This window comes from Oryza sativa, chromosome 2 (assembly GCF_034140825.1).
Source record: "Oryza sativa Japonica Group chromosome 2, ASM3414082v1".
Classification (NCBI taxonomy): domain Eukaryota; kingdom Viridiplantae; phylum Streptophyta; class Magnoliopsida; order Poales; family Poaceae; genus Oryza; species Oryza sativa.
The window spans coordinates 14,893,767-14,904,232 of NC_089036.1; the positions used below are offsets into that span (position 1 = coordinate 14,893,767).

General features: G+C 43.9%; 1 pseudogene; it reads left to right on the forward strand.

Moving 5' to 3' along the window:
• The first annotated feature begins 376 nt into the window (after positions 1–376).
• On the forward strand, positions 377–3,685 carry LOC112937902 (uncharacterized; annotated as a pseudogene).
• The last annotated feature ends 6,781 nt before the right edge of the window (positions 3,686–10,466 follow it).

Sequence of the window (10,466 nt, forward strand, 5' to 3'; positions counted from 1 at the left end):
CGCTGTCATATATGGGATGAGCCATACTTATATCGGGTCTGCTCCGATGACTTACTACGAAGATGTGTGCCAACTGATGAAGGACTTAAGATCATAGAGTGATGCCATGCCTCACCCTATTGTGGCCATTATGGTGCATTCCACACCCAGGCCAAGTTTTGGCAAAGTGGTTTCTTCTGGCCGACAATGTACGAAGACTCAAAAGAATTCGTCAGAAGATGCACAAGCTGCCAGAGGCAAGGAGGAATCACTGCTCGTGATGCAATGCACCTTACATACAATTTGCAAGTCGAGATATTTGATGTTTGGGGTATAGACTTTATGGGACCTTTCCTTAAGTCCCGTAACTGCGAGTACATCCTGGTGGCAGTCGACTATGTCTCCAAGTGGGTTGAGGCTATGCCGTGCAGCGCTGCGGATGTTCACAAAAATCATCTTCCCAAGGTTTGGTATCCCTAGGATGGTCATAAGTGACGGAGGGTCTCACTTCATTGATAAAACCTTCCGACACCTCTTACGAGAGATGGGAGCCAAACACAATGTGGCCACTCCTTACCATCCGCAGACCTGCGGTCAAGCAGAAATATTGAACAAACAGATCAAGAATATTCTGCAGAAGACGGTCAACAAAATGGCAACAAGATGGAAGGATAGATTGCCGGACGCACTGTGGGCATACCGGACAGCATACAAGACACCAATTGGAATGTTCCGCTATCACATAGTCTACGGGAAGTCTTGCCGACTACCTGTAGAACTCGAGCACAGAGCATACTGGGCCATCAGGAACTGGAACATGGACTTTTATGGAGCAGGAGAATGGAGAAAAATGTAAATTGCTGAACTTGAAGAGTGGAGAGAGAAGGCTTACCACAACGCAAAGATATACAAAGAAAGGACAAAGTGCTGGCATGATAAAAGGATAAAAATTAAGAAATTCAAGCCAGGAGACAAAGTACTAATGTTCAACTCCAGGGTTAAGCTTTTCGGCCATAGAAAATTGCGCAGTAAATGGGAAGGACCGTTCGACGTCATCGACACCTCTTCGCACGGGGCAATCACACTCCGCAACGACTCAGGAAATATATTTAAGGTAAACAGTCAATGCTGAAAAATTTTCCTTGAGCCAAATGAAACTTTAGATGAAGAAGTGGATGTTATTGAATTAATCGATCATGAACCATGATGATCTCATCTAATGCATGCTTGAAACCCTGTAAAGTTGTCATTTTTGTGCTTAGCTTAGGAGTTAGTGGGCCTAGGAGAAAATTGGAGGCCTGCCGGACCCACCAGGGTTCGGCCGAACCTCCTAGTTCACCCGTTCGACCCCAATTTTGAATCGTAGTCTCCCCCGCTCATTTGTAGTCCGTTGTGATGCGCTTTCGGAGGTAGATCGATCAGATTAAACTTAGAGCACCTGTTCTTGCTCCTCTCTTCCACCTTTGCAAGTCTCCTCTCAATCTCATCTCAAATCCCTTGGTTCACCACCTCCAATTCACCAATGGCTGGCAAATCTTTGATCCCATTCATCGGCTCTTCCTTCAACTCCACATACAACCTCGACTGAGAGCCGACACCGGCGAATCAATTGATCCCGGTGAAACACTATACGATGGAAGGGGTAAATGCACTGTGGGCGCAGCCCCTTGCGACAGTGCACGGGCTCCCCTGCAAATTTGGAGCCCATCGGCGAGCTCCCTGGTTCGGCCGAACCCCCCTCGGCCTAGTTCGGACCCCCGTTCGGCAGCGCGATCCCTCTCCCCTCGTCACAAAGACCAAAATCCGGGGGGATTCGCCTGCGCGGCAGCCGACAACGGGAGAGCTCGGTCTTTTGAAGGTGCGACGCCTTTTTCAAGATGATCAGAAGGCCGCTCTGCCTCCCGCCGAGCACTATGTGGGTACCCTGTTCACTGTTGACGGTCGGTATCGATCAGTTTCGACCGTCAATATTACCAAAATAGAGAAGATCTAGTGATGCTTGCAATGCATAAATGTATTAGAATAATAAGCCTCCACTAGTATTAGGCATACTAACCTCTTGCAGGGAATGACACTAAAGTGGAGGAGAATCAACATCAACTCAAACGATAAATCAATCGGACGATGTCGAGAACCAGACTTATGTATGAATGGGCCAAGAAGAATAACGGAGAAGGCTGCCAGCCGAATTTGGGCTGGATTGGGCCGGCCCGAGGTTCGGCCGAACCTCCCGCAGCTTTGTTTGATCCAGGGTTCTCCTAGACGGCTGAGATGGCTCCCAATGGCGGTAGGAGGGTAGTACCGACCATTCCAACTGTCACAACTTTCATTGGGAGGCTATAAAAGGAGCTCTCATCCTCACTTCACTCACACACCTCAATCAATAGCTTTATCATTTCTTTCAACTTTAGTTTAGTAGTATCTAGCTGGTGGAATAGGAATAGAGTAGAAATCAGGAGTCCGGAAGCCTTCGGAAGAGTTCGGGTATGGCTCTAGCAGCTTTCCTTTCCTCTTTTGCAAGCTTTGTACTTTTATTAGAATACTCTTCTATATACATTTATGGTATTGAAATACTTTCCGAGTATATGAGTACCTACTTTACATTATGTTCATGTTATACTGAATATATGGCTAGCTTATCTTGGAGATGCTTGGTGCGGGTATAATGTTTCCATATGCAATTACTCTATGTCATGACGATGATATTAGAGTAGTATCTGGTAGTTTAGACGTGATGTCTAGATTACGAGGTATCATTATTTGGGGTTATATATTGCGGATGAGAGGTGGGCCGCTCATGGTAAAAGCTCAGTACGGGTATTCCTCCGTGCCGGTATATAATCCTAAGTTAATTTCTTGGGAAGGGTATTCCTCCGTATTTAGCCCTAGTTGTATGGTCATGACGGGCTGTCGTAAGGAACTCGGCAGTCAGGGGTGGCTTCTCGAAGTACCAGGAGGGCATCGGATAGAAGGTATTAGCTAGTATGTCAATTAACTAGAATGTATGTATACTATGTATATTAGAAGTATAGGAATAGATTTTCTTTCTCTTTTCTTTCCACCTAGCTTAGATAATTTATTATGAGGATGAGTAGTAATGCTTGTGTGTCACTCTACCCTTGGATTATCTTAACCCCTGCTTAGCATATGATTATCACAAGTAATATATAAAGTATTAGTCAAGCTCTCTCTACATGATCTTCCCACGAGATAAAATAAATACGATACCCTTGGAATACTCTCGAGTGAAATGCTACAATGGTATATCCGTGCGCTTGCGGATGAACTCTGTAACCATAATATACCAGGAGTATTTCTGTGCCATTGCTGGGAATTATATTTCTAGTAATGTCGTTAAGAAATACCAACATTCACCAAGGCAGGGGATGAGGTGCTCCACAAGTATGTCACACCCACCGCTACTCCATCCACTCCAAAGGAGGAGCGGTTTTGCATTATGGGAGTGCGAACTCCCAGCGGTGGGTATGGCAAGGGTTTGCTCCGGCCTTTGACAGCAACGGAGAAGGAGGGGGCAGCAGAATCTCGTATCCCTCCACCTATGAAGGTGAAGCGTCACTTGACGCCCCCTCCAATTGTAAGGGCGGCCGACCAATTTCAAGAACAAGAAATGAAGTCGCCGGAGCCCTCGGTTCATAAGCTAGCATCGGAAGTGAAGAAGTTCCGCAAGGAGAACATTGAGCTTTAGGGACCGAAATGCGGAACTAGGGGTAGAGCTTGCTGAACTTAGGAATAATTTTGATACCCTTAGTCGTGGATTGTGCGCTAAGATCAAGCGTGCATTTATAGAGATGGGGAAGGAGAATAAGTATTATGCTAATTAGATGTCTCCTTTCCCATAAATAAAATGGTAGTAGGTGCTTGGTTTTTATTTTTCCAATCATGTAAGCACTTGATATAAATAATGTGGCTCATTGGTGTTAACCCCAATGGTTGCCAAAGTTTGTTTTTGTTTTGTTTAATAAAGTTCAGGTTTTGAATAAGTGCGGGGGAGATATCCTAGCTTCTAACGTGCATATACTCTAAAAATTGTTGAAGCTCTGAACACCTGGAAGGTATTGAACACTACAGAAATTACAGAGGGATTGGGCACCAGAGTGGTTCGGCCGAACCAGTGTTGGCCCCAATTCCCCTCAATTTTTACTAGTAAGCAGGTAAGCACGTCTATTATCTGTATATCTCCACCATGGTATAGTACTAGAGCAGAAATTCAGAAGACAATTGGTTCAAGCATAAGTAAAAGATAAAATTTCCAACTAATGAAATTCTTCATATGATTGATCTTGTATATTCATGATTCTCAGCTGAACTTGTGCTTGTGAACAACCATCTATGTTTAGGGACCCTTATGCATCTAAGTGATTGCTTTATGTGAGATGATTCAAGATGAAAGGAATTCTTGCAACTCTTGTTATGACTATTGGGGATTTGTTTTCAAAATAAAATTGTGTTAAAAGCTCAATCCTTCAATTGACTTCATGCTATACCTACCAAGGCCATATGCAAGAGTATCTTTGATAAATCTTATTATGCATATGACTGCTTAACATTATATTGAGCTTTGTCAAATTTATGTGACTCATGTTAGATATATTTCATACTCTCATGATCAAGGGGTCATTTCCATATATAATTAAGCTAAGCTTCTACACTGGAAGTTGGCTTCCCACAAAAATTCCATTCAAATAAACTCCTATATTAGACTATGCTTTCTTCTCCTAGAAAAGTTCTTGGCAAAAAGAAAATGAGAAAAGGAGGGAAATGCATGGCTATAGAAAAGAGAAAAAAAAGAAAGAAGGAAAATAAAGCTTGCTCCCAAAATAGTGAGCAAAGTTGGAAAAATATATATATATATATATATAGCCATGCCCCTTCCATATTCCTGCCAAGAAAACAAAATGGAGAGAAGGTATGGGGAAAAGGAGTGAATCATTTCTTTATTCCACCATTCCACAAAATATTTTACTTTTTCATTTTCTACCACAAATAAAGACCCTTGATCTAGGAGTATGACTGATGATCTTCTTGAGTCCATATTTTTGGCTTTGCAATATATATGATGTAGGTATGTCATGATTTATCCCTACCGAGCTCCACATATCAGCCTTAGAATAGGGGTGAATTCTAGTACATTTTGCCTTGGTGAGGATTAAAAAAAAAGAAAATATATATCCTTGAGAGATAAGAGAGAAAAGTCAATATGAGGAAAAGAGATGGTTTGCGAAAATTCATAAAAATCCCATGAGTCTGACAAAAAAGCAAGAAGGACTGGAATCGAGATCGTTCTATCTATCAATTACTCAAGATGGTAACATAGCCACTGATAAAGTTCACAGGTACAGGTATGGTTGTGAATGATTTATATGCCTTTCAGTCAAAATAATGATTTATATGCCTGATTCATATCCTGAAGAAATTCATTCTACACTAACCTTTACTCAGGGACGTGCAAAGAGCTACGTGTGGGGGGTTTTGTTGGCGGCTGTTAAATGCCGATTCTATACCACCAACATCTGCATAAAGTTCAGATAATAAAACATCCAACATAGTGATAGGTGCTTAACCTCACATATTCCACGAGTGTTGGTTTATATTTGTATGCAGGTGATAAACCCCAATGTTGGGAGAAAATCTAGACTAAAGTGGGGAGAATTATGTATCCATACAAGGATGGGTTGTGAACTTCATCAAAACATCAGTGAATCAGCCCAAAACTCCGAGAAATGCACAGAGGAAAGTTCAGGAAGTCCACAGGCTGAAGGCCAGGCCAAGAGGGCCTAGCCCAGGTTTGGCCGAACCCCCTGATTCAGCCGAACCCCCCTGATCACCGTTGATCCTGGGGTTTGGCGTGGACGCTCCAGATGCTCTCCTAATGACGGTTGCGGGGCAGTTCGGACATTTCCCCTTCTCACAAACGTCATAACTGCCCTATAAAAGGAGCTTCACTCCTTCACTCTCACACACACTTCTAAGCTTGAGCTGAATTATAAGAGGCTCTATTGTATTATATTGTATACTAGAATAGGAAGAGAGTAGAGTAGAAAAAGTTGGAAGAATTATCGGTAATCTCCTCTTATTTCTTTTATTATGTTTATTACTCTGAATTCAATATAATATTCTTCCTGAGTAATTTAGATTTATCTTGTGAGAATTATCTCGTGGTTAGTTCCTAAATAGCATACGGGATTATTGTTCACTATAATCAACTAAAATATAGTGATTGCTTTAGTGAGTTATAAACACTAAAGTAGATATTGATTGCTTAGACGTGGTGTTTAGGTAATTATTATCCAGTAATTGCTGCGTCTCCTACAGTACGTTTGAGGTAGGTGTAGAGGTGGTGACAGCCCTGAAGATCACTTAAGTCCTCCCTGTCCGGATACGTGGTAGAGCTACATCTGGGAACAGTGGGTTGCCAGTGCCTGAAGTATTGTGTTAGGATTAAAGTTAAGCTTTCCCTAGACACTGTTTCTTACTAGTAAATCCTCTCTATATTGCCCTATCATCTGCTTGGTGTCCTTGGATGAACCGAAAGAAGATCTGGCCACACACGTTCCCTTGGATTCGATATCCTTGGGAATACTCCGTAGTTGAAGTGCTACATCGGTATATCCGTGCGCTTGCGGATTTTATCTGTGATCATAAGAAATACCAACACCAGTGCAATAGAATGTTCTCTCTTAAATCAGTACTGAAGTTTTCCTTGTTCTTTTGGTTGTCAATTATGCTCTAGACGAACTGCAACTTGAGTCTCGTTCGGTAATATATATATTGGGATATATAAGTCGTCTCCTGATTATGATATGTTGTTTGCTGCTATTGATGTCTTGATGAGGTGAGAGGTTCTGAGCAGGTACATTTTCTTTGCAGATACCAGAACTTCATCCCTGAACAAAAGCCCAGCAGGTAAACGTAAAATCTCCAATACCGATTTCAGGGTCCAATCCCTGGCACCTGATTGAGCCACATGGCTAAACCTGGGAGTAAGATTACATATAGTAAAATAGTGCCACGTGTTTGGAGCACCGTTCCATATCATCGCTCATCGCTCCGCTTCCTCCTACTGCCACCGGCGGCCGCTGCATCCTTCTCCTCCCTATCACCACCTCCTCTCCATCCCCTTTAGATGCCACAGCCACACCTTCCAAACCACCGCCGCCGCTGCCTCCCTGTGCAGGCTACACCAGTCCCTCATCGGGTGAGATCTAGGGTGCCGGATCCGGGCAGAACGACGACGGCTCACTACCTCCGCCTACTCCCTGCGAGTGCCAATGCCGCCTCCTGCCCATCACCGCCGAAGCTAAAATTAGAATGCATATGTGGAAAAAAAAATCAACACCAAATCTGGTTGGTGTTGGAACAAATGGGCTAGGCCCGATTTAATTCAATTAAATTCCATAGGCCCACAATAAATGTTAGAGGTAATAAAACCACCTCAGAAGTTTAAGTGAAGAGATCTCAACTTAAATAGGGAGCTAGAGGAGAGCCCCTGTTGACCGGTTGACATAGTGAGCAGACTGTCGCGCGAGCGCGTGCGCCGGCTGGCCGGGCCAAGGCCATGGTGTGGCCATGGCCATGGCGAGGCGGGCGGCTGCTCTCTCTCTCTCTCTCTCTCTCTCTCTATCTCTCGTAAATCACCAAGTCAGAGCTCCGATTCCGCTCTCCGGAGATCCAGGACGAGCAGGTGCCTCCGGAACTGCTTCCTCTGCATCTCGATGGCTTCCACTGGGGATGGTGCACCAGGAGCTGGAGGGAATGGCGGTGCTCCAGGCGACAACACCAACGGAGGCAATTCTGTCACACAATCTAGCGGAGGGACATTCACTGGGTATAACCTTTCTACACTAATGTTCATGTGTACTAAGTTTCTGGTTGGCGCAATGTTTTCAATACATTGCCTTGTGGTGAATATCCATGCTTCTTATATATTAAGCATGATTTGTTTCTTACATCTGTTTGATAATTGCACTGGTTTATTCACTGTTAAAGTCATGATTATTATCATAATAATTTGGATTAAAATATGCCGAAATGTGACAATATTTCCAACAATCGAAAAAACTTGATAGGTCCTTTTCGGTAATTGGCTTTGCCATAGCACTGAATCCGCATGCTTTTGATGGTTCGAACTATAAGAGATGGAAAGCACGTGCATTCCTGTGGTTGACAGCGATGCATTGCTTTTATGTTTCACGGGGCAAACGAAGTGAACCGCCTCTCTCTCCTGAGGATGGTGCACACCTTAATGTGATCCAAGAGGCTTTTTATAAAGTAGAGATGTTGGCCTACAGAACATCTTAGAAGTAACACAGCTATATGAGTCCGACTGCTAGTCACAGTCTATGAGATTTGGGTGATCTCTAGATACTCATGAAAAGGCCAGGAGTATAACTCATATGCTCCAAACAGGGGGGATGCAAACAGCAGCCCAGTATCAATTAAGGGTTTGAGTGAAACCTGAATCACACAAGACTGACAATTCAAGACATAGTCCATTGTTCAGTTGTGATCTGGTGTAGCTTTTTTCCTAGGTGGAAGTTCAACTTAATAGTCTCCACCGAAACACTAGTATAACAAATAGGATCATAATCAAGAGCATTTCCTGTGAGTCATGAAATTTGGTGGGGATTGTTAGAATAAATGGGCTAGGCCCGATTTAATTCAATTAAATTCCATAGGCCCACAATAAATGTTAGTGGTAATAAAACCACCTCAGGAGTTTAAGTGAAGAGATCTCAACTTAAATAGGGAGCTAGAGGAGAGCACCTGTTGACGGGTTGAGATAGTGAGCGGACTGCCTCGCGCACGCCGCCGGCCAGGCCGGGCCGAGGCCGTGGGCGAGGCGGGCTGGCGGCTGCTGCTCTCTCTCTCATAAATTTTGCAACGGACGGGAACTGAATCTGATTCAATGCGGGCGCGACTATTACTCCGGTAACGGACGAGAAGCGCTCCCTCCTGCGCTATAAAACGCCACCACCGCGACAGAGCTCCGGTTCCGCTCTACGTCTCTCGTACTTCCTCCTCCGGTCGCTGAACCTCTTATGTTTCCTGCGCTGCTACTCGGTGTTCCGCGGTTCTGGTCTCTTGCGCGCACGGGAGATCCGGGACGAGCAGGTGCCTCCGGAACTCCGTCCGCCTGAGAACCTACATGGGTAGGCGGGTGATCAAGTTTTTGGGGAGCGTCTCGACGCAACTACTATGCTTCCTCTGCATCTCAATGGCTTCCTCTGGGGATGGTGCACCAGGAGCTGGAGGGAACGGCGGCGCTCCAGGCGACAACACCAACGGAGCCAATTCTGCCTCACAATGCAGCGGAGGGACATTCACTGGGTATAACCTTTCTGCACTACTATTCATGTTTACTAAGTTTCTGGTTGGCGCAATGTTTTCAATACATTGCCTTGTGGTGAATATCCATGCTTCGTATATATTAAGGATGATTTGTTTGTTACATCTGTTTGATAATTGCATTGGTTTATTCCCTGTTAAAGTCATGATTATTATCACAATAATTTGGATTAAAATATGCCGTAATGTGACCATATTTCCAACATTTGGTTGAAAGCCCCTACTCTTTCCCATGTTAGATCTGGCACTGACAGGCATAGAAGTGCAGGTGTTAATGGTTCGCATGCCATCGCACGTGGAAAGAGAGTGTCGAAACATGAATTCGGCAATAATAAAAGGGGATAGCACACAAGAGCTAAAAGTGGATGGATGCGGAGACAAGGATTTAGACAGGTTCAGGCCCTCTCGATGAGAGGTAATACCCTACTCCTGTTTGGGGATTTGAATCCACCGGGTGTATTATAGATCTGACGATCTAGTTGTCTCATGCCCCCTAGAGGGCCTCCTGCCCACATTATATAGGATGAGGGGCAGGATTACAAGATAGAAACCTTAACCAATACGGTATCGGTTTCCTAAATCTATTTTACAATATTATTAAATCAGGACTTTAGGCCGCTAAATAATATAAAAGGAAACGTAATACCTAAGTCATGATCTGTTACATATTCCATAGATATAAGCTATCCCCTACGACTAGTCGGATAACCATGCCGTGTGGGTATGGGGTACCCATAATCTCCACAGTAGCCCCTAAGACCTTCACAGTCAAAAAGATAATCTTCTCTCGAACTAGGTTACTCCAAAGCCGAGTGCTTCAATCATGTTTGCCATGGTCTCCCGAGTACTTTTACCAAATCTGAAGACTGTGGAGGGCTGAAAAATAAAGTCAGGTGCATCTAGTCGATGCACCTAATAGGTGTAGCCCCCGACTATGTGGTTAATTGAACAAACCAAGCATATAGTCAAGAAATAAATAATCCAACCAACCAAGTGGTTTCGATAATTGTAGTCAACCAAACGACTTGATATTAATATGTAGCATATGCGGTGTGAATCCCCGAATAACATAATCCAAGTGATATACCGACTGCTTTGTAAAACATGATGTGTACAATCTA